Genomic DNA, 25,565 nt, shown 5'->3' on the forward strand with positions numbered 1-25,565 from the left:
CTGACCTAATATAGTTCTTTGTATTTGTGTGTTGGTGAAAGGCTGTGAGGCTGAAAGGGAAGTTCTATTTGAGTCTTAACTTTTTATACAAGAGCTTAACTTTTTTTTTGTGCTGGACCTCCATTGGTGTTCTCATCTTCCAGATCCTTTGGCTGTGTACTGTAGCTCCGAATGAATCCTTGAACGAGAAAAAAAAAATTAAAGAAACAGTGTAGAGAATTAGTGCCCTCATTTATTCCACAACTTTACCAATGTCCTTCAGAGGAATGAAACAGGTTACAATTTTATTGCAAGTCAGGATTCTGAGCAAATTCAGTTTAGTTCATGTTTTCCCATTCTTAAAGCCATCATGTACTACAGCACTTGACCAATTCCAAGCACAGTTATTTCTTAAAGAGAAATGTAACCTCAGAATTCCTAGTATGTGTGAAATGTAGATGTTTGAATGTAAAAAAAAATAATAATTTGACTTGAAGTGAAGATTCTGAATTTCTTTACGTTCTTCTGAAAAAATGCGGTGAGCCTGTGATGGCAATGGAAGCAAAAGGGGAAGGCGTTTGACGTTATTTGTCCTGTGAGTGTGTCAAGTGAGGTTAGCCTGCATGTCCACATTTCGTCATCTGGACGGGAATCCCCTTCTCCCAGCCGCAGTGCACGGTGCTGGGGGAGAACAGCTCCCACTCGCAGGTCAGGATTCTGTAAACACTCTGAGGCTTCTCACACCACAGGCCTTCCTCTCCCTAGCCACAACCTGTGCCGCAGCTCTCCTCGTCTCCGTCAGCTGAGCTCTCCTCCGCAGTGCATTGTGGGAGGAGGAGTTCACATGGTGCACAGGACTCTCTGCAGGAGCACCTCAGCATTTCATCAGCATTTCTAAGGGCCACAGACAATCATGTCTCTTATCGCATCTTCTGGCAGTGGCTCCAATATGTGCCTTTTAGGTCCAGGTTTAGCAAAAAATGTATTGAAGCCGCCCCTGTAACGTATGCTTAATGAATACAGTGGGAAACCACAAATTTCAAAATAATGTTTCAAAAATGGATACATTCAATCACTGTAATTTTGGAAAAGATGGAGTAGTGATTCAGAGCCGACACTCACTCTGGTCTCTTGAGACTTAAATATTTCACGTCAAGTAATAAGGTTTTAGAGCTAGATAAGACTTGGTCTTAAATGGAAATGGAGATTTGTGCAATTTGTTCCAAACTCCTAATACAATTCATCTTGTGCTTTAAAGGTTTTACTGTATATATTGTAGGTTATTGTGACTTGCATTTGTAGCATTCTGAAATGCTTAAAACCAAGTTTATGTTGTTGTGGTTTTCTTGTTTTGTGGGTCCTAGGCATTTCTTGGACGGCACTACCAGCCATCTTTTTCTTTCTTACCACCCATCATCTTCTTTGACTTTCGTCCAGATCGTCACATGGAAAAAAGCAAGGCTTCTGGGAATTGTTTTTGGTACGTAGGGGGTTAATATTTGGCATTTCAGGATATGATTCGTTTGTTTATGTAACCTGAAAAACCTCTAAGAGTTTAGAAATCAAAGCAAGCCGTGTGTTTCAACTCAATAACCAGTATGCTACAAGAAGATGGCAGGAGATGAATGCAGCGGGTGCACTTTATCTGTAAATGAGAGTGACTACTCAATTTCCTTTTATCTACTTGGAACTTATGTAAGGCTTATTGGATCCAAATGACTAATAACTATCAGTAATAATACTGATAGTGCTAATAACAAAGATAATAATATTTGTAATAATAATACCTTCACAACACAGGAGGAAACATGAGTAGGAACAGGAGCATATGATGAAAGGCCTTTTATTGTCTTTATATGTACTTAAATGTCTCTTTCTATTCATACATCCATCCATATACCCATCTGTCTGTGTACAAACACATACACACACAATTTTCTGCATAGCACAGGCTATTTTTATGCGAGGATGAGCTGCACTGACCAGGAGAGCCAGTGATGTGGAAGAGCAATTTGTTCTTTTATTTGGGATGATCACAGGGGATTTTTTTTCCTCTTTATTGTTGTGTGCAATTTATTTTGATAAGCAGGTGGTCCTGGATTTTGTGGACAGAGTTCTTTTTAATCTCGGAACACCTTTGGCTTTCACCTTTGGCGTGTGGCTTTCAGACAAATTTAGTCATGTAAGACGGGATTAAAGCATGGAGGTAGGGGGTGGCGAGGCGGCGGCCCTGCCGAAAAGAGCTGGAATCAAAGGCAGGCGAAGGCAAGATTAAAAGGGTTAGTTTGTTCTGACTCGACTGAATTACACCCCAGATTGCTTTTGTGCTGGGCAGAAAAGGCCCTCTCTGGTTATGTTGTCTCTAACCCCAGCAGGTACTACATTGTGGAACAGCACGCCCAAGCAAAAGGAAAAACCACTTGTTTCAGCATTTTCCACATTGAAAAAGCAAACTCTAATTTGTGAGGAAGATCTGGGGTGCAGTGCAGAAAAATGTACCCAGGCACATTGCAATGCATCACTTGCTTGCCCCTTTGTTCTCTATTTTAAAAGCAATGCAGGTTTTAAGCTATGCAGTGGAGAAAAAGGAAAGAAAAAGTTTTCAATTTCAGATGAACTCCCTTGTGAGAGCCCCCCCCCCTCCTCCATATATTCTTCATTGATGTAATGAAGCATACCCTCTGATGTCACTCCTTTTTTACAAAAAACTTTTTTTTTCTGGGACCAGTTCATGCTTTTACGAAAGCCTGGGAGATACAATGCTACAGTTCTGTGTTTTTGCAGTTGCAATTCTGCTTTTTGGTTTGCTGTTAGTCTAATCTGTTGCTCTGCGTTGTTAAAAATATGCTTGGTAGTTCAATAATAAAGAACTTTCCTGAGATTATCGAGTTTCAGTATTTGCTGAGTGTTTTAAACTTAAGGTCAGATTACTTTTCATGCAGTGATTCAGCCAAGTGGATCTCTTTTTAAGACGAGGAAATGTGACTGTATAGTTCTGTTCTGTTTTGGATGTATGTGCATTTACTTCCTATGAATTATTAAGCATTGGTCTGTGTTTTGTTGTCTCATTAAATATCGCATTATTCTTTATCACTGATGTAGAATGGTTAGACATTTGTGTTAAATGAGATTAAAATTTTGTAATTCATAATCCTTTCTGTAATTGCAGAAAAAAAAGTTGAGTTTCTTAAAGCCTTCATCAAATGGTGAGTCAGCAATCTCCTGACCTGACCAGGTTTGTGCTTTGTATTACAAAAAATGTTATTTTGTGCGCTATTATATTTAGAAACGGTAACACATCCATTTCCCCAGTAGTCTGATGTCTTTCAATTAATACAAAAAAGTAACCTTACATATGCCTCTATAAATACAACTTTCATAGTTTAGTATAGTTTAATTCACAGTGATGATGCTGAAATGTCAGCGATCAACCATATCCCTGAACTGGCAGTTATTTAATCCTTTTTTATTATCCATATTTTTTTCCATTCTGCTCTAGTTTTTTAGCGCACGGCTTTCATAGAGTGCGCTTGAGAAAATCCAGCCAATTACAGGGATATTAAACAAACCACACTGCTCCTGCCCCAGGTCCATCTGGTGTTGCATTAAATATTAAAGTTTTAATTTGATTTAATATAAAATGATAAACAGTTGAATTAGAACCAGATGTTCAAAAAAACCTGACCCGAAGGATTGCCTGTCCACCATTAACAATTTAGGCTGGCTTTGTAATTTGTTTATTTATATTTCTTTCCCTTAAGTCCCAGCATAGATCAGTCCTGTATTAGTCATTTCACCTTTTCTCTGCTTTTTCCACTCATTCCAATGAAGCAGATGGAAGCTGATGTTAAACACCACATGTTCGGAGACATACCAGCCCTTGTCTTTCAAATTGCCTGTATCAAGAGCGCAGAGGGGATTTGTCATTCTAGTGTACCGAGAGGAGGACATTAAGGGAACTGTAAATAAGATGTGACCTTATTCTGGCAATTTTTAACACTTTTCAAGGGACTTTCTATAGTCCAGACAGTCCACCAACCATGATTCAGTTGGAAACTTGATAAAGCCATCAACTTTGTGTAGCACAGCAGATATTGTTTTGTCTGATTCAGATTTTGATCTGCAGTCTTTTTTGAAGAGGTAGCAGTAAATACTATTTAAAAAAAACTAAAACATTCCATAAAAATGAAGGTTTCAGACATAGGAAGCTAAACAGAAGACCCTTTCTGTGCTGTAAAAATCAATGACTCAAAAACACCTTCACAGAAGGCAGCAGAATTTTAGCCTCATTGACCTGGTTGAACGTTTATACAACCAACCAAATTATGAGGTTGGTTGACTAGCTAGCTTGACTAATTCTTTAAGCTTTACGTTCTTTTCCTGAATTCCCAAAGCTTACTTTATAAATGCTGGTAGTAACTGTTTTTAGAGGTTGGCTGATATGTGGTTGTATTTTACTGTTGAAGATATTCCATTGATCTCTCCCCCAGGGAAAAGCAGTGCTGTTTTCTTTTAAACCAATTGTTTTTTCTCCTAAAATCTCTAATCTTAAGATTAGAAGGCTTCTTAGCCTTCAGTACTTCATGAGACTTTGGAGGACTGTAAATGACTGAAGAAATTAGGTGTTTTGGTCAAGTCATTCTTAAAGCACCTCGTTTCATAAAGGCCTTTCAAAATATTGAGAATGAGAAATAATCTAATATAGTTCAGCCTTTTGCTTGCAAACAAATCAAAAATCTCTTCCTTTGTCTGTCTGTCTGAGTGTGTGTGTGTATATACTGTATATTGCATAAGGAGGAGAAGAGAGAGGTAGAGCAAGACCTTGTGTGTGGTCAGAATTAAAGACTTAATAATAATCAGGCGCTAGACTGGGTGGTGTAAGAAGGCCGCTTGTGGCTGGTTTGAATTATTGACAGAAATCTGGCAGAGTGCAACACTCAACTTTCCAAAAAATCTCTGGGCTGGAATTCGATCCACTAATTTACATTCATACTGAGAATAGGCTTTGTCCGGATCCAATTCTCCCTTTTTCCAAGATATCCCCCGGGAGGGATTAATTAAAGAATAGATGCTTATGTGAAATATTTGGTTCAGGACGGGTTGTGATACTGAACTGACTTTGGGTGTGTTTGCAGTCTTTCTGATGTTTCAGTGGAATGGTTTGTTTAAAAGAGTCGTGCCTTTTGGTTAGCTACGAGGCTGGCTTTGTGAAAGGATATGAAACTTGTTCATGATCGATTCTGTATTGAAAGCATATACACAAGCTCTTGAGAGTTTTGCAGCTTACGTTTAGTTCAAAGAAGAGCACTTATACAAACTGCACATTTGTGGACTAAGGGAGTCGTATTGTTTTTTCCTTTGAAAAACAATTTCCAATAAAGAAAAAGAATAAAAAATGAATCTTCCTTTTCCGTTCACGTGACAAAAATGAATAATGGGACATTGGTAAAGTGGCAATTCATGTTTACATGTATAGTAAACATGTCAAATGGTTTTTATCAATTACTTGCTGTTAAGCTGTTATGTATCTGTTGAAACAACAGAACAAATTTGACCAGTGCATGTCCAGGGAAAGAGCAATCAACATGAAGGCCTGGTTATAGCCCAAAACAAGAAGACAGTTAAACAAAAATACCAAAAATACTGTTCATAGACTAGCTCAGTCTTTTCATTGATCACCAGCAAGAGTGCTAAACGTCAGTGAAAGTACAGAAAGTATTAGTTTATATTAATAAATCGGTAAAATATTGTGTATCATCTAACAGTTGTAAAAATGAGAAATCTACAACCTCACACTTCTGATGGTGTGAGGAGACTTGACTGTTCCTGCCATGGAGCCTCTAAAAGGAGCTTTTCTCATACTGCGTTGTCAGCAAATTAAAGCTAACACAGCCGTCAGATGTCACCACTACTAAGTGCTTCATATGTGCCCTGTTTGTGCCTACTGGGTTACTTGAAAGGAGCCCCCCTCCTCCCTAATTCCCTTCTCCTGCCGCATCTCTACTGGAGGAGACAAGCCAATTGATCTCCTGTCTGGTCTGTGTTAGCATCTAGCCCCCCTTGCTCGCCACCATCAAAGACCAGCAGCCTCCACTGCCTTAACACACAGTGAGACCTGCCAAACGTCAACAGTGACATTGTGGGCAAGAGGGAGAAATCCGCAACATCCGCTCTGTTAGAGACAGGGAGAGCAAGCAAGAGAGAAAAGGCTGCACATCTGAGCGGATGATATTCTATCCCAGCTCTGATAGGTATTAGCAGGAGGCCAAGGGGACTGCTTTTTTCTCTTCTTCTTTGCTTCCCTTTCTCTTTTTTTTTTCCTGAAGAGAAGCTTTGATGAATTTTAGCAGGATGTCAGGACATTCTGAAAACCGAAATCCGCTCAGTTTCAACACCTTTTCATATGCCCTTCCTACTGTGTATTTGTCTAAGTGTCTCAGAGCTAGAGAGTTGGAGATCTTTTTCAGTGAAAGGGTAGGCCTGGTTATAGCTGCCCACGCATTGGTTTCCAGAACTGGGCTCAACAGGCTCTCTCAAGCCCGTAGTGCCCTGGACTCTACAGCATAGGAGAATATTTTTCTTATTTTTCTCATTTTCACCCAGACATATTTGCATAGGAAATACTGATGCTTTTTTAATGTTGCAGTGCATTAATCATTTACATATCTCTTTCTGTACTTATTCCATATCGTATTTTTAAATAATCTGAAATAAGTAGGCATAAAGGAATGCATTCCTTATGGTATTCTTGTGTTTCTATAAAATGTACATTGATTTGTACGGTCTTTAAGAATTTAGCAGACTCTGTGACTGGAATTAATAAGCATTAACAGTAGAAGCAGATTGTTCACCTTTGGCCTTTATTTCAGACTTAACTCCTCAATCACACATCACAAACAATGATGAACAGGCCTTTTTCAAATACATGAAAAACACTTGAATTATTACAATTTAAATTTTTGGATCATTTTTACATTTTTACATTTAGCTTAAGAAGTATTTTTGAGTATAAGGTTTTTTTTCATTTAATTTAGTAAGAATTGCAGCACAAAATGAAAAAGTTAAACTTGCAACAAAATGTGTGAATATAATGTAGACATCTCAACTATCTTGCTAATGTGGTAAAAAGTTTTTTTTCCAATAACTTTAAACGTATGAGCTGTTCCAAAAAAGTTGCATAATCTCTTCTAATAAACACTGTTTTTCCAGTTATCAAATAAGATTATTTTTTTTAAACATGGATTTTGCAAAAAAAAAAGTTAAACAAGGAGCCTGGAATAATGACATCTTCTCACATTTGGAGAAAGAAAGAAAAAGTACTGTATTTGTACTGCACCCTTTATCAGGCTGTCCTGTTCTGTAGCTTCCCATGCATCCAGTGTGTCTTACACCTTGTAGGAGTGAGAACTGTGATACAGAGCTGGAATACAGCTAGGTGGTAGGTGTATACTTTGCATGTATGAGGTCCCATTTTGAATTCCATGTCATCTGCTCATTTGTAACCATTCTTATGTTCTTATCAATACCCTGCCTTCTTTCAAGAAATGGCTGGAGGAGTTCCTTGAATCGGTTAACCACTCACTACCACTAAGCAAGATGGGTCAAATGGTTTGTATAATCTTCTTATATGTACTTAGAACTGAAGTAAAAAAAATCTATGCCGTAACTTTTGATGATAAACATGAATTTTCCAAAATTTGTCAAAACATAATCCTTTTATACCCTCTTTGTATACATAACAAATGATAAAAATACAGTACATCATTGCCCTTTTGAGGTAAAACAAATGTATGTTTTTTTTTCCGAGCATCATTGAATTATGTTATGAGAAATAAATATAATTCAGATTTTGGGTTCGGCTTTGAGGCATTAAGTACTGTAAATGAAGGGCTGGTTTCATCAAGATGAATGCCAAAAACAATATCATCTCCAATGTCAGCTGCTTCCAGATGTGTGGAACATTACTGTTTAATTACAAAATGGCTCCTGAAGAGCAAAAATGCCATGGCTAATGAAAAGTCATTCTTGTCAGTTACCCATGCTTTGTCCACAAATTGCAACTGGCAAATTATTAAAGGAAATCACCACAGTTAGATTGCCTGTGAGAGCAGATGCAGGATAAAATCTTAATGAAGTTTATTCTTTTATTAAACCTGTAGATGTCATCGGAAAATGCTGGAACGATGAAGGGCATAGTCAGGGTTGCCAGGACTGTTGACAGTTGGTGCTTGTGCTCAGGATGCTAATGAAGTTTGAAAATGGTATCCATATGGGTTCCTTAGATATAGATGGCATATGGTTGAAAGTATGATATATGGGATACAGAACTAAGCCAGTGGCTATGTTGTAAAAATTGCAGTAAGGAGGTCAGTTATAGATAGGTCTTTTGACAATGATGTCATAAACCACAGTTTTCTGATAGGCTCCATGTGTCTGTCTTTAGAAAAAAAAGCTTTTTATACTCATCTAAGTCACTTTAGAATAGGAGACTACACTTAAAAATACAACTATTTTGTGCACCCACATAGCACTTGTGGAAAGTTGATTATTAAGAAATCATTTTAAAGACAAACCATGACTTTAAACACTTGCTTTTACTTGTCGGTCGACCCCCCTGTTTTAGATAGGAAAAGGCGCTATTCGGTTGGGTTGTGGTGACTACTAGTAATGTGCGGGTCGGCTTAGTTTTTTACTTTTTACCCGCCCGCGAATGTGGGAAATGAACCCTCACCCGACCCGTGGGTCAACCCTCACCCACCCACCCCCGGGTGTGAGTCACCCTACACATCACTAGTAACTACACTTGGAGTGCAATGCTGCTGCAGAAATGGGGCCGTTTGTTTGCAGTGTTAAGGCCTTTTAACTCACCTGGCTGTAATGGAGAACAGTAATTCTGATCCCAGAGATGACTGAGCCATTCCGGTCTTCCTGCTAAACCTCAGGAACAACTCCCCGGCTCATCCTTCCGGCCTGTCATCGTCTCAGCTTATCTTTTCCTCACGGCCGTGTCATCCTGCCAATTTGACCTGGGCAAGAGTGGGGTACCCAGATCTGTTACCCTTGAATATCCTGTGCTTCATTTGAAGAGTATTTCAGGATTCTGTTTGTCAGACCCAGAAAAAATGCCATTCAAACTTTATATGGAACAAATAAATCCCATTGCAAAAAGAAATTGGCAGTGTCACTTTTCTGATGAATTTCCTTCACTATTTAAGACCAGTGGGCCTGTTTTTAAGACTTTTTTGACTGAAAGAGTAAATTGTACTGCTACATTTTGTGTTTATTTTCTCATTACTGGAACTTTAACTGTCACAATGGATCCTGTCTTTAGCATGGCTGGGCTCAATAAACCATAAACAATAAACCTTAAAGAATTGGAAGTGATAGAGGAACAATTGGGGTGTGTAGCTTAGAAAATTTTAAAACAAAGATGGAAAAAATCAGCCAGTCAGGAATAATTGAAAAGCAGGGCATGGAAATTGCTTCAGCATCAAACGAGAGTTTTGTTTATAGAATCCACACCATTTCCCATATTAATTTTACAAAGAACGGTGAAAGTTTATGGTTCATTCCTCATGGAGCTTTAGTGCTCCTGTCCTGATAATGCATTAACAGAAACAATATAGTGCTTATCCCCTCATGAGCCACCTCTTAAGGAGCTGTCAGTCAAATGTGTGCAACGTTGGCATGGTTTAATCTTATAATTACTGAGGCCCACAAGCAAAATTGTTAATTACTGTTTGTAGGAATTAAAGTAGCATATCTCGAAAAGGAGTTTGAAGACAGATATTTTTCACATGATCTATCATTATTTTTAGAACATCAGGAACAAAGTATTTCTCAAGAGGACTACTTTTTAACTGTGTAGTTACTACAATGTGTTTCAGTATCGTAACATTTATCGAACAGCACTAGAATGTGAGTTCATGAAGCAAACAATATGTTCATTCCCAGTATGCCACCAGTGCTGCCACTTGTTTAGTTTAATGTGTGATTTAATGACATATGTCATCAATTGGGTTGATCAATAGAGGATGATTTGTGAAAGTCCCAGGCAAGGGCCTGTTCACTTGTATCAAAGCACGGGATGCCATGTATTATTTCAGATCAATGGGGCTCATGTCTGGCGAGCCCTATCATAATTTCGTCACATCAGGATCAGCCTAAATCATCAAATGAGGCAGTACCTGATCCTTGTAGTGTAGTGAAATGTAGTGAAGTTGCCATCAATCACTACAAATGGAGATCTGTAACAGCAAAACAAACCTGCCCAGACCATCACACTGGGACATCCTTGTTGATTGGTCTATTGTATGCAGTAGTTAGTTTAGCATTCGGAGCATCTACACCACACTCACCAATGCGTTTGAAATCTTGATGTTGCTAAATGTTGCGAAATGTTGCTAAACAGGGAACAGGCTTTAATGCTGAGATATCTTCGTTCAACCCCCAACATACAGTACTGATAGCAAGAATCAGAGTGAAATTCATCATGTTTAGGTGCCTCATCACCTGTATCCAGTCAATATACTAATGAAGGGATTTAGTTCAGATGCAACAAAGTCATTTGAGTCTTATTATGATCTGCCATGAATTAGTAAATCAAAATGACTACAAAAGCATTTAATCAGCATTCACTTTATTTTCTTGGTAGACAATCTAACAGTACATGCACTATTACACTTAATAATATCCTAACGCTCCTTCTTTCTAAAATGGTGGTCCATTACTTATACATAGCTTAAAAAAGGTGTAGCTAACTCAAAATGGAAACTGATGTTTTAAAAACTAGGGTTAAGAGACATTTAACCTCCCTACAATCTGTCAGTTTCCAAGAGAATATATAGTGCTCATGGGGATATGACATCAATATCTGAAACGTAATAATTATATATCCAACAGGCAAGTAGCAAGAAGAACAGGGTTAAAAATCACCATTCCCTTTCCAGTTTCACAGCAGAAGTTTCAGAAATACAGAGTGCAGTGCAAGGTATCTGAATAGAAGGCTATAAATTGCAACATTGTAGTTGTTGAAGTGCATGGGTTCAAGGCCAGCTGATTGTATTGTCTTGAATATGTATTTTTGTCTCTGAGGTAGTTTCACGAAAGACAGAAAATACACAGAACTGACCCAAATAAATATAATCCTCAAACTATCTGGAGAAAAATAAGATTAAAAAAACAGTACCACAGCGGACGTTGTAGTATTAAATTGTCATAGCATAAACATTGACAAGTATTGTTTTAATAAAGGATGTACTGTACTGTAGCTATATCTTGGGAGCATTTCTATTTCAAGGAAAGTATGTCTATCAAGAAGAATGACTGCAGAAGCATGGTAGCTAATTTTCTCTGGCTTTCTCAGATCTTGCTGCTTTAATTGTTTTCTTTTTACAGAATCTGATATTTATCAGCCATGTATGTTGCGGCATTGTATTCCTTTTTGATCACTCGAAATATCTGCATTTTCGCTAGTTTTCCAAACCTATCCTGGTTTAGATTGTAGTGATGTTTCTCTATGGACTGGTCTGACTATGTGGTAAAAATATTTTTTTTCATAGTTTAAAAAATTCCTGTAGTCTTCATATGATCTCCAAAAGCTGCCTTTGCCACATTGTACAGACATTAAAAATGCATCTATTTGAGGAACTCTCTATTAGACTGGCCTGAATTTTGGAATCAATTTTACTAAGTTGAAGTACAGTATATACAGGCACAGTGCTAGCACAGATTCTGCTGCAGATTTTTGCATGAGAAGTACAGTAGTTCTCCGATTTCTAAGTATTTCGGTGTGTTAGGCTTCTATGGTTAATTAAACTACAGAACCTATTGCTAGAATTTTGTATTGAGGTGAATTCTTGCGGTAAATGTACAGTATACAGATACTATACCATCCTTTAGCCTTCTGTCTTCTAATCTATGAAGCTACTGTAAGTGGGGCTTGGACCTAGTCAGCACTTGAGGAATGAGCAACCTCTGGTTGTTGCTGTTAGTGGACCCATTGGTAACACTCTTCCTTCTGGACTTTTAAACCATTGTTCCAGTACAGCAAAAGGGGATGCACACACTGTCTTTCAGATTAGACAGATTAGTAACAAACAGCAGTCTTCATAAGGTGGGTGTTAACAATGTTATCTTGGCTAAATTCTGCTTTGGATTTGTTCAATCCAACTTACTTAAAGGTCCTCCTTAATTGAAATGGTGAAGTGATTTGTGATGTCTCTACCTGCTGTGTAGTGGAGCTGCCTGTATTTTACCCAGGAGAGTTCTATACTTCAATGGTTCATGAAGTGAATCACCTCTTATACAGTATGTGAAGGACTATGGAATCCTCTGGGACAAGAACTCTATGTAATAAAAATTATTGTTATACTGTCCTGTGTATGATTTATTTATCTGAATGTCTCATCATCGTGTTCCAGGTGGAGAGGCATTTGGCAATGGGGCAAGGAAGTGGCTAATCTAATACTAATTGTTTTTTGTACTTTGTTTTTCGATTTGTTTTGTTTTTTATTTCAGGTTCACAGTAGGTTAGTGCTGAGATTGAGAGAGTCCTTAGAGCATCTGGGTGGGTCCCTCACATGCTATTTTTTTCTTCCGTTGCAATCAACAAGTTTCCACGTGTGCTCTTACAGCAGAAGCTTTTAACAACAATTAAGATTTATTAGTTGTTTATTACAGGGTGTAAGAGGAACACCACTTTTCTCACGCTCCTTAAAGCGATTCAGGTGTCCCTGAAACTAAAATTACACACTGTTATTAAAGTAAACCCAAGCCTCAATTATTAGGAGGGGGTGCAGTGTGGTTTTGTGATACTATTTGAATACACTGTATGCTAGCACAAAAATTAAGACACTCCTTTTTTAGTAAGAGACCGCACTTTGCACCAAACACAGCTATCCCAAATTCCCAAACTATTAGACTGTAGTGTAAAGCCATATCATAATAGCTTTGACTGTGCTGAATCTGAATGTCTTACTGGTTTTATAATACCTTCACAAGTACAGTCAAGAGGAATGCTCTGTAAAAATGTTTTTTAAAGGCTTGAAGTTGTTTTGCTTTAAGAAAGACAAACCCAAGAAAAGAAAGTGGGCATGTTTTTTGAGTAAATCTGATTAGGATTCTTGCTTCAATCCAGTAAAATGGAAACGAGCATAGCCTTAGCTCAGAACTGTAATCTGATTTGCAGGGTGGAATGGGTTGTCTCACATGACCAGTTTAGAGGAGGACTGGCGCAAGGTTGTGCCAGCGTCCCCGAGGGTGTTAGTGGGCCTTAGGAGGGGGGTTGTGTGAAAGGGACGAATCTTTTGGGGGAGCTGTGCCTGTGTGGGTGGGGGTAAGGCATTCTGGGATACGAGATAAAAAAAAAGTCTGAAATAGTGTGTTTCTGGACTAGAAGACTATTTTTTTCTTTACTGCTAAGTCTTTTATCAGACCGTCCTTTTAACATGGAAATATATACATTGCAATACATCATATTGTTTTCCCATTCAACCTTTTCTTAGTTAACACTTTGAAACGCCCTAACAGTCTGAGCATCCTTCATGATATTACTGCAAATAATAAATAATCAAATTTGTATTGATTAAATACCATAGAAAAAATCATATCCTGTTCTCAGTTGTTGCCTCTGATATTGTCTGATTCAGTATAGTTCTGAATACACTCAATGCAAACTGTTTGCATTGTGAATACCTACTGTATGTTAGTCTTGGTAGCAAAAGGGGTAACAGCCATTCACAGTGCCACGTTTCCTTAGCTGCAACTCCAGAATTGTGGGGATATTGAGAACGAAACTCAGTTTAACTACAATTGTGCTGTTGGCGAGAACAAATTCTGTCATAAAATATAGCAAAATCTAATAAACGTCCCCTTTTCTTGAAAATTATTTAATATTTTCTTCCGGATCTTTTTTGAGAATATTGTCCCTAGAAAGTTCTGTATTTCATCACTGTTTTTATTGTTGATTTGCTTACTTGTTCTGTATGTTTGAACAGTTTGGATTTTTTTTTTTGGGGGGGGAGGGGTTAAGATTATTTTTCTTATTGTCATCGGCACTGAGCCACCATCTAATTTGCATTTCAAAATACCAGGCATAGCCGTCCTTAATAATTATTTCTGTGTTGTGCAAGGATTGTTTGTTTTGTTCAGTTGAGCTTTACATCTGCTTTTCCATATGGGTGGATTAGCTGTTTTAAACATTCTGGAGAGTAGGATCTTGGGGGACTATTTAATGCTAGAGCACATACAGAATGTGAGAGTGAGAGGGAGGGAAAGAGAGGGACAGACAGGGGAGGTGGATAGATAGGGGTTTGCTCAATAGAGCTACAGTACTTTCTGGCTACTTTCTGTGCTCTTGGTAAGCTAGGAGCTTCTTCAAAGGTCTGAGGCTGCTTCTGTTGTTTTCAGCTCCCAGGGGCTTCAGGCTGGTATAAAAGAGAGAGGAAAGTCAGGGAGTCCTTGTGAAGGCTAACTGAGAAAACACAGCAGATGTGGCGAGAAAAGTTCTAATCCCAGCTTCTGCTGTCAGCGGGAGGTTTTTCATAAGAAAATATCTGCTTCCCGTTGTCCTGACGGTGGAAGTCAGTTATTGCAGAGAGCTGGGGGATCCGATCATGATCTCAGATGCTAATCAAAGCCGGCCTGGGATTATTTTTTTTGTATTTTAATTCCAGTTTTTCATTAGGGTAGACACAGCTAGAGATGTCATCTCCAGTCAATGTTGTATCATGCTGTTAATTCTTAATCTTGCTTTTAATTTCTGATCTGAAACCATTGTGGTCCAAGTCAATATTAATAGTGTTTGGTTGCAGGTGCAGATGCAAGCTGTGGCATGAATGCCACAACAGTAGTAGTTATTTCTAGCATGCTATGACAGATGAAATGCATTTGAGGGTGAATCTGGCCTGTCTGCTTTGGTACCTGAGAAAGAATAGAATGAAGACTTTTTGTAAAAGAACAAAAAAAGACTCTTATATTAAATACATTTATTAAAGGACGTTAGCGAATTTCCATTGGTCATGTTCCTTGGCAGATATTGTCAAGTGATGTGCACAAAAAGACTTTTCATACAAAGACAAAACAAAAAAACGCAAAACACTGGTGATAAATAACACACCATTTTACAACTGACTTTTCTTATTCTTTAAGTGCAGATGTATTTACCTTGAGAGAAACATTTAGTGTACTTTCCAGAGTTATTGTGCGATTCAACATTGTCTTTAGAATACTTTCAGAACATCTGTTATCTATTTTCCAGGTCCAGAGAACCTAAAAGCACTTCTCTTAACTCCTCCAAAACCTCCAAAAATATTTTTCCCTGTATTTTTCCTTTTTCTTAACATTCCAAATTCCTGTGCTGAATAACTTTGTTCAAGGTTCTTAAGTTGAAGGGTTTTGTCACTTGGAAACAGTGCATTAGTTGCCTGGGTGACCAGCCAGTCACCAGGACACTCAAGAGCAGTAAACGATACCTCTGCTCAGGATCAATCCATGTAGTTTCCTGAATAGGTGTTTGTTATGTTACATTATACTCAGATTGTGGCATTACTCAAGACATTTTACCTGTTTTCCCATGAGAAATTGAGTTTACATGTCATCCTAGCAGAATTCCTTTTATGAGCCTTGACTGTACAACAATGGCTCCACAACAATCTGTACAACAACAGAAAATTAGGACCTCTGACCTCACGCTCCATAGTGAGCAATTCAGCATTTGTTTTTACCACTTGAAACAGTGATCAATTCTAATTTGGGCCATTGCAGATGAACAGTAACCATGCATTACATATGGTACATTAAACAAAATTGTCTTTGTGTCTCCTCAAACAGAGAAAAACACAATTAAGAAAAAGTCAGGAATTTCTCCAGGTTTCATTGAGTCATGCAGTTGTGAGACCATACTTAGTTTGCTAGCAATTTTGCAATTGAAGGGAATGCCAGAGTTAAAACAAGGACATTCGATGCCTTAATAATATTTATCCCAGTTATAAATGTCAGTGTGATCAATTTCTCAAAAGATGTTGGCAAACTAATAAACCTGACCACTCCTTGCCTTTTTCTCTTCATCTGTGGTTTACCTAGCTTGCATAAGAAGGAATTCTTCATTGTTAAGCAATGGCATATTTAATGCAAAACAGATAACAGTTTAATCACAATCAATTTGGAATGCATACTGTATATCATTTTTTGCTGAATGGAGCCTCTAAGATATCTGCACAGACCCCTTGGATACTTTTGGATTTTGTTTGCCTTATTTAATTGTTTTTTTATTAATGAACTTCAGGCCAGAGTAACACTGATGCAAATGTTCTTGTTTTTTGTTTTAGTGGTATCCTATGCCGAATACAGAATTGGAGTTATAGTGGCCTGAACGACTGTAGAAGGTAAGAGTTTGGAAGCTCACCTTTGCTACTTCTCACTTGTCTCACAGTGCAACAAGTCATAATAGTTAATACATGCAAAATTTCACTGGTGTGTAGTTAGGTAGATCCAAGATAATTTCCAAATCCCTAGCAAATGGTGTTTTATCTTTTTTACAGTCTTGAAATTTTGTATTTTTTTTACTGTAAACCCAGCCATTCTCTTACAATCATGTAAAGACTGGGATCTTTACATCCAGAGAGTTAGACATGCAGGTATGCTCCTGCAACAAGCCCACCACAAAACCATTTGTCAAGTGATATTCTGCAAAGCTCCACAGCACCTAATAGTGGAGCACCAACTGTAGGACTGATGTTGAGACTGAATTGACCCATATCATGACTGAAGTATAATTATAATACTATATGGTCTCAATTGATATAATTGCTGAAATATACTGTAATTACAAAAGATGTGCCCAATATCACTGCATAAATAACTACAAGGCAGTGAATTATAGTATAGTGTATATGGCACCATTGTCACTACAGAATTAAAACACTCAACAGATGCATAACATTACTAAATTACAAGTTCAATGCTGTGTAGTGTATCACAATCAAGAATTGGAATTGCAGGTGGAAATTAAACTGATCAGTTATATCAATCTGCTAAGTGATGGAGATGTTTTCAAAACCTACTAGGCTACTGTCATTATTTAGTACAAAGTCTTTATAACTTCTTATTTATTTCTGTAATAAAAAAACTATTTGCAAGCACTATTTGAAAGCCAATCATACTGCTGAATTACATATACATTTAATGTTTAGGAAACTGTCATAACCAAGCTAAAAATTCAGTATACCAATACAGTTGCTGAAATGGAATTGCAATAGGTTTTATCAACAATGTGGTGTTTCAGTTATTGAACATTACTGAATTATTACTGAATTACTGTTTTTGAACAGTTATCCCAAGATACCTGGATACAAAGAGATAACATACAGTACCAAAAAACAAAAAAATGTCTTTGAGTCAAAGGTTGATTTACAATAATTTAACTGCTTATGGTCTCTTGATCTAAATGACTTTAAAAAGAGTATCATAATTTTTTACCCGAATCAAGCCTAAGAATTGAATTGTTGTTGCTGCTTTTGTTCTTTATTTAGGATTCTTAGTCTTTTAAAATGTTTTATTCACAAAACATATTTATTTTAGGATTGCTGGGTCTCAGATTATCTTGTTGTTTTAAAGTCTTCTTGGCAGACGAGCTTAAATCCAGTACTTGTCTTACTCTCAGCTTTGAGTATATTTAGGAAACTAACTTCATTTCCTAGTAAGTGTGTTTCTAGGATATTTGCCAATCAATAATGTCTACGCAATTTGGAAAAAAAATGTCTTCTTTGTTTTCCCTCTCCTTGTCAAGGGTTTGCCTTATCAGTCAAGGGTTTGGCTTCAGCATTTCAGCATGGGAAGATAAATCCAACAGGGATTTTCTCAGAAGTATTTCCAGGAATGACAATATGGTTACCTGGTCTTTATTGAAGATAAGTCAGTGCTGCTGCACAGAAGCTGATTCATTTTCTCATCAATAGAGGTGTGGTCCATTGCCTTTAAGAATACTAAATTATCATCGAAGTGTGAATTTTTTTCCTTAATATGATATGTGGATGGTTAGTAGCAGGCTAACTGTGCAGACTTAAAAAAGAAGCTTAGAATGCCCTGGATCCCATTAAAGTCTGTGTAAATTTCAGATCTACAATATAAGCCAATCTGCTATCCATGTGTGATTTTACATTGCTGGTTATCATTGAAGCAAATCTCTTCAGAAAGCAGGTTTTAATTTAATGAAACTGTAATAAATCCCTCTCCTTTGTTTTGACATGTTCAATTCTTCCATGATTCATTGCTGCTGTAAGTGCAGTTTCTCCCTGTCTCACCTGAAATGCAGTCTTCCGAATAGTTCATTGGTCAGAGGACACATAATGCAATTCAGGACTGTTGCCCTGTATTGTTATGCCCTTGATTTGAGTTTTTCTTTGTCTCAGGACTTCAGTATATTTTCATACACCTTTCTAAACAGGGCTAGTGTTTTAGACTTTGAAGAAAATGAAGGAACTGATTCAGATGCACAGAGCACAAGTCCACTTGTCCACAAGAAGCTGGCACAAAATTATTTTGTTTTATTGGATTAGCTGGAAGACACAATAGAAGACATTGTTCAAGTTAGTCCTCATGACAGAAACGATAACGTAAGAGTAGGTTAATCTTTCCAAAATGAAGTGAGAGGTGAGGGCTGGGGATGCAAACTCTCATTGACCCCTTCAACCTGCATGGGGCAAGTTGTAATCATAGACCCCTTCCCCTTCTCTATGTCTGATCAGAGTCTAATGTCTACAAAAGGATCAGGGAACATGGGGTGTATGTGCTTAGGAGCACACAACTGAGACCTGCGTACTATACGGGAGAGAGATAGATTAGGCGATAACCCGGCAAAGTCAGCCTGTCTGACAGGTTGGGGCCTGATGCAGGGCGATACTGAGATATGGGCACCAGCCCAACTATTAGGTACAGTACAAATAGGCAAAGACACAGGGAATGTGATACCTTGCAGGTTCCAGAAGCTTTAACAAAAAATAAAGAAGAAAAAAAAACATGGCAAAAAGTGCTGACAGATCCCCTGACATGTCTTTCCTCCCCTGAGGCTGTATTAATCCCATCTTTCAGCTTCTCTTTGCCAGGAGCTAGGCAGTGACAAACCTAGTGCCATGGCGACAGGTAAAATAGAACAGAGATATGATGTAATGCAATTAGCACAGATAGATGTACTGAGATTTTTTTTCAGTGCTGAATTTACATTAGCCACTTACTACCTGTTCAGTTTTTTCTTGGTTACTGTGATCCCGGCATTAGACTGAGCAAAGCAGAGAAGTTCTTTAGTATTAACAATATATTAATAGAAGCAATGATTTCAAGCAGAATTGCTTTTTAGTGGTTGTTTTTGTAGTCTTGCGTTTGTCAATCTATAAAATAGCACTATCCTTCAGTGAAAATTGGAATGCCAAGCTCAAATATTTCTGTAAAAATTCTAAATAAAGCCATTATAAAGCCATTATTGGAAAGATGTGAAAATAATTATGTACCATGCAGTGTATGAATGTGCATCTTTCTTTGCCTTTAAGAAAATTAATTTACAAATAAAAAATATAAACCAGAAAAAAAGATTTTTTTTTCAGATCTTTCCAGAATTATTTGCTTGTAAAAAAATTCCTTCCTCTGCAACAGTGTGTATCTTCACATATACAGTAAATGATAAAGTCTTTGTTCAAGGTACACAAAGGAATTATTTGCTTAAATCATTTGTTTACCTACTGTACGTTACTCCTGTTTGGTGTAATGTTAATAAACCACTACATTTGATATCAGCATTTCTATGGAACAACGACAGATGGCAAGCAAGTTTATATTATTTTGCCACCTTTGAAATTTGTCTTACCATTTTTTTTCCTACAGTCTCGGTACTCATCTTCACAAGTGTGTCATGCAAGTTTTTTTTAATCCAGTTTTAGGCTCAGACGTTCGCTTTGGATTGAGTTTTGCAGGAATGGGAAAAGGAATTTGCATCAACACTAGTGTTTGCTATTGCTTTTGAAGAGATGAGAGGTTGCATGGTTGATGGATATGCCTTGGCACTGTACCATGACTTTCAGAGCAGAGGAAAGACATTACATTTGGGCTCTGTCAGAACTCGCCTTCAGGCCGCAACTTGCTTTCAGACTGTAGGCTGCACAAGGAGGGAAGAGAAGGACACAGTTAACCCCTGTCTGTTTGGGGAAAAAACTTTCAAAAATGGAACAAAGAATCAGTGGATTTACCATTTTCACTGCACCTTCAATAACCTACTGTAGGTACAGTGGGAGAAAGTTAAAAAAAAAAACAGAATCCTGGCTTTCTAGATGAACGTTTGAAGGGTTTAGAAGCTACATCTTGCAAGGAGACGCTGAGAGATTTGAGATGAGAGGGGGTGGAGATAACTTGTTCCCAAGATTTGAGCACTTTATTTATTTTGCGTATCTCAGAGGGTGTATGTTTTATATCCTTGGTAGAACTTGGCAAGATTTTAACACCTTATTTGGTAACTTTTAGACAGACATCGTGTTTGCTGTTGTGGCCTAACTGAGACTGAGATGTTGTGTTTAGCTGATGGATACCCCAAATGTGGTGTATTGCAATTGAAAATTCAGTACTTAAGGTTCCAGGGTGCCTTTTAAAAACCCTTTCAGCCTTTGATGAAAAATGTTGTCACACAACATTGATGAGCATTCATTCAGATATAATTTCATTGCTGCTTAAACCTGGTTGACTCATGTCCTCCAAAATGATTTATGTTGTACCTCTTCTGTTTTCACTTGATTAGTTTAACCTGCACTGGAACACCAACTTGCCTGTGGAGTTGGTAAACTGGCAATGGCAATAAGAACTGAACCACTTATTGGACTGCTGTGTTTAATTGTTATGATTTTGATTTTTCCCTTATTACAAATAAATCAAGAAATGCAATAGTAATTTACAGTGGAGCAAGAATAAGTATCTCTGAAACAAATGTAGACAAGAAGGGTTATGTGAATTAAATTATCAGTTCTGGGCTGTAGTGAATGACTATGGGAATTTTAAATATATTGTTTATCTTAAAAATGTCTCATTAATCATTCTTTTAAACTGGCAGTAATGTGCATGGCTTTCATTACATTTCACATTCCCAAGGAGTGTATAGGTGTCTGCTGTGCTATGATTAATTGTGGGAAAGGTGACTTTACCTGGATCTTAGCACAAATTAATGAATTCCTGAACAATTACAAAGGATACCACCACAGTGACTTCTCACCTACATTGTATATCTGAAAGACCTGCAGGTGCCCAGTGGAAAACAATACTGAAATGAAACATCTTCCAGAATCTCTTTGAAAATGTAGCATCACTTTTTCCCATCTTCTCAAGATTAGATTGTTTTCAGATAAGATGGTGACTCGTCCACTGAGCATTTTCTGAAGATCCTGTGTTTGCATGCCTGTGGGATTTCCGCAAACTCATGTGTGTAACAGTAAAATAAGGATAACATTTTAATTAACATACGTTCTGGTCTTATTTTTGCCTTAATTCAGCAAACTTTACAGTATCTTGCCTTTTCGATAGTGAAGTATTGAAAACCACCATTTACACTTAAGGCTCAAAGTGAATAAAAGTTTTTCTGAGATCAATTGTTGATAGATTCCATTTTGGACACAGTTTCTTTTCTGTAAGAAATGAGTTTATTGTAATAATACACATTAAAAATCTGTAAAGTGCTACAAAAGACAAAATAATATTCTAATTTTCAATCCCACTAGAGGGTGAAGGTCTCCCAAATAAGGGGATTAACCATGAGCACCCATGCTGTCTGTATAAATTGTTGTGTTGGAGCAGATAGAGCTTAATTGGAGTATAAAAGTACCTATCTGGCTGCACATAAATGATTGCATGTATACTTCAAAGTTTGGGGAAGAAATCTGAAAAATTCCCTCACTAAAGAAAATGCAACAACATGTGTGAGAAAGTTTTTTTATTCAGCAGCATTATCACCTTATCTGATGTCAGATGCTAAGCAAGGGCTTACCTCTAATGCTAACCAGGTCGCTAATAATGTGAAAAATGTTTCTAGACCAACAGTGGTAGTACTCTTTGCTCTAAAACAGAATTTCCAAACCAGTGCCCAAACCAAATATGCTAACAGAGACTACTGTTCTGCAGGAGTCACTGATCTTTGGATATGATGTTAAAACCAAGATTTCGATTATTTGGTCATTAAAGATCCAATAGCACTGTTCATGAGAGTAAAAGCATTAGCCCCAGTTTCCTGAATATTGATCTGGCATCCCAAAATCTACATTTTCTTTTAACTGGTGACATTTCCCTTCTCCTCGTGATCTGCTGTGTAGTATGGTTGCTGGCACAGAACGCTGCCATATGTCACACAGGTAGGTGTTATACTTACAGTAAGTAGTGGATGAGGTGGGTCCCCTCCTATGTACAGTATGAAGCCCTTTGGGATACTTTGAACTGAAAAATCCTATCCAAATACAAATGATTATTTTCCATTCAAAAGCAATCTGATAAATTGTGACACAGCTACTTTTGAATTGTCATATACTATATGACAATTCAGTTTTGCATTGGTAGGCAATGTATGAGACTTAACATGGTTTTTCATGAGTACATAAACTCCATGAACTGCAGAAGAAAAACCCTACGATCTAAACAAGTAAGACTGGTTTCCCCTGCTCCATTTCCTGTTTACTGTGCTAAACTCAGTTTGGCCGTTGTTAAGGAGTAATTAATAAACATAGACACCTAATTAAGTAATGCTTGCAGACGGGTAAATCTTCCCTCTGGCTGTTGCTTTTCCAAAACCAGTCATCTGTTTTCCTTTGTTTCTGTTGTTCCTGAAAATGCCTGAGATAGTAAAAATGTCTGATTAAACCAATAGTTCAGTGAGCAATTTAATCTTTACTGAATCAAGAATCTTAACTGAATTGAGTCAAAAAGCAAAATGTAGTAATTTTAACATTCCTGGATACATTAGTATATTGCCTCAGGCTGATAAAATGTCTTCTTGGCTTTCCTGTCCATGTATTTCTATGTACATATATATGTATGTAACCTTGAGTTCTCAATAAGTAAAGCCACCCAATACATAAATGCTTTTAGGAATGTTTATAAAGAAGTTAGGCATAAGAAGCTTTGGCTTAACCTGCTTGGCTGATGGTCAACCACCTGGCTGTAGAACAAGGAAGTTAGGACTCCCAGACAGAGAGAGACATTATCCAAGGGTGAGCTGCAAAGGTGGACGGGGGTGACAAAGGGATGCAAAACTGAGAATGCAAGAGAATGATTTACTATATTTATGTTGCATATTTGTATGTATGGCTTTTCAGGATGTGACATCATGAAGGGTAGACAAGTGGAGCTCACCTTGAGCTTGGAGAATGAGGTTGTTGTGATCCATCTCAAACTTTCATTAAAATCTCCACTTCAACTTTGAATTAATTATTTTGCACTAAAGGTTAATGTTTCTTGGCTGTAAAAAAAAATAATCTACCCTCTATCTGTTATCTACCCTATGTTTTTGGCTGTTTGACTGGTACCTGCGAGTTGCTGACTCACACCTACACAGACTCCCACTGTTAAGCTGTGACCTTATAAAAGGAACATTCACCCAGACTTTCAAGGCCTCTCCTTCTCTATTAAAAGTCCAGATGGCACCTCAAAGCTATTGAGCATGGTACTAGCAGGTTTAGAGTAGGTACTGTACTAGCACTGTACTACATTTCAGCATTGATTTTTCTTTCCCTAATAGTGGATTTTCTGTTGTTTTGCAGTGTATGGGCTCAAAGGAACTCCCAACCGCATATAAAAGAAGAGGAATTCACATTCAAACACTGATGTTTTCCTTCCTGTTAACAGCTCTCAGTGCACACCACATTGACTCAAGACACAAATGTTTGTCAAAGCTTGCAAAATGATGTATTGAACAGTTGTTTAAGGGATGTCACCTATTTCAATATTATTTTCTCATTTTATGAAGTCATTTTAGAGCTCGATCCCAAAGCACAAATCAACTAGCTCGCTATGCAAAGGTCAGCTGGAGCAATCGCTGACGTAAGTCTTGGAGACCTTCATCAGTAATGTCAGTCGCTAATTTATTAAGTGTGATAACTATTGTTTCTTAAACTGTGTTTGAAAACGATTCATTTTCTAAATATATGGAGCACTTATTCATTCTAGTATGTGGCAGCAAGGATTTCTAGTGGATTAACTTATTTAATACACTGTGTGAATATAGATATTTTACTGTAACAGTGCAGATATCCACAAGGTTTATTTCCCCATTTGTGCAATACTAATATTTCAAAGTCATGTTGGACATAATAGTGTTAAATGCTGTGAGATTGAGGCTGTGATGACTAACATAAAGAGGGACTTTTAGTTGGATGTTCTTGTGTTATACCAGTGTTTCTCAACCTGAGTGCCATGGTACAGTGTTGTACTTTCAGACATTAATGGGTATGTTGTGGAATTTTGGAAAAGTCACATATGAGAAAAATAAAAAATGAATACATTAAATATTGTTTATATATACAGTGAATTAGTTTTGTGGAGTATCCAAAGTGTCGTATTGCACGTTTAGTGTATACACACGACACAGAGGCCAGCCACTGGGACTCACTTGTGGTGCTAGTTACATTTCTCAAGTTGGATGTGTACAGTACATATATAAAAAATGGAATGTTTGAGGGCAGCAGAGAAAGAGCTCCATGTTTCACTGTCATCAATCCCTGCCAGGATACAAGGCAACTTTTAGACAAGCAAAGATTAAGCATTGAAATACATTTTGTTTATAATATTAATAGTAATGTGCTTGGACCAATGACATGTATGTGTTTGTGAAGGGGGGCAGTGTGCTATAAAATTGTTATATTTATGTAATTACTCCATGGAATGAGAAAAGTTGAGAAACACAGTTGTATACTATTGTATATTGCTGAATCAGACAATCAGCTCTGCAGGATGTGGGCAAAATAGCTCTGAACCACACTGATCACCCCTTTTCAACATATTTCTTATTAAGAAAATAAAAGGAATATATTTGTCAAATGTGTCTGTCTCCTTTTTACTGTCTCATTGAAGCATGGCTTCTTTTATTAGGAAAGTGTATTGTTTTAATGGATTTGCATACATATTTCAAAAATTGTTTTGGAATACTCCCAAGGCAACATGTCAGAGATGCTACACAACTAATTTTAAAAAAAGAAACTGAAAGGTCAGTCTGAAATTCAGTTTTTCAGTTTGAACTCGGATTTTATAGGGACCCTCAGCAGTGTAAATGCCAGGATTGCTCAGCTTGTTTAAAAATATTCGTTAGCTACCTGGAGTTTGCTACCCTGCTAGCACATAATCAAAACAGAAGACAAAAGAGATACCGGAAAACACAGTCCCTTTAAATAGTTGTTCTTTCTCTCCTTTGGGTGTGAAAAACTGGGAAATGCCAACTTCAACTGGGGATTCAGCTGAGGCTTGGTCCTGTGTGAGTCTGTAAAATATGAGCGCAATGGGAGGTTGAGGGGGGCTATATTCTGGGATTGATGTGGGGAGGGGGAATGTATTTTGGGAGGTTAGGATCATTGTCT

The 25,565-nt window shown here is 37.5% G+C and overlaps 1 long non-coding RNA gene across 1 annotated transcript in view; it reads left to right on the forward strand.

The window, feature by feature from the left end:
* LOC138241273 (uncharacterized) overlaps positions 1-25,032 on the forward strand; it is a 100,169-nt gene extending 75,137 nt beyond the window's left edge. Inside the window, exons 2-3 of the long non-coding RNA XR_011190486.1 lie at positions 16,308-16,364; positions 23,757-25,032. This is a non-coding gene — a long non-coding RNA (uncharacterized lncRNA). The remainder of the gene's footprint in view (positions 1-16,307; positions 16,365-23,756) is intronic.
* The last annotated feature ends 533 nt before the right edge of the window (positions 25,033-25,565 follow it).

Source organism: Lepisosteus oculatus, chromosome 9 (assembly GCF_040954835.1).
Source record: "Lepisosteus oculatus isolate fLepOcu1 chromosome 9, fLepOcu1.hap2, whole genome shotgun sequence".
In the NCBI taxonomy this organism is placed as follows: Eukaryota; Metazoa; Chordata; class Actinopteri; order Semionotiformes; family Lepisosteidae; genus Lepisosteus; species Lepisosteus oculatus.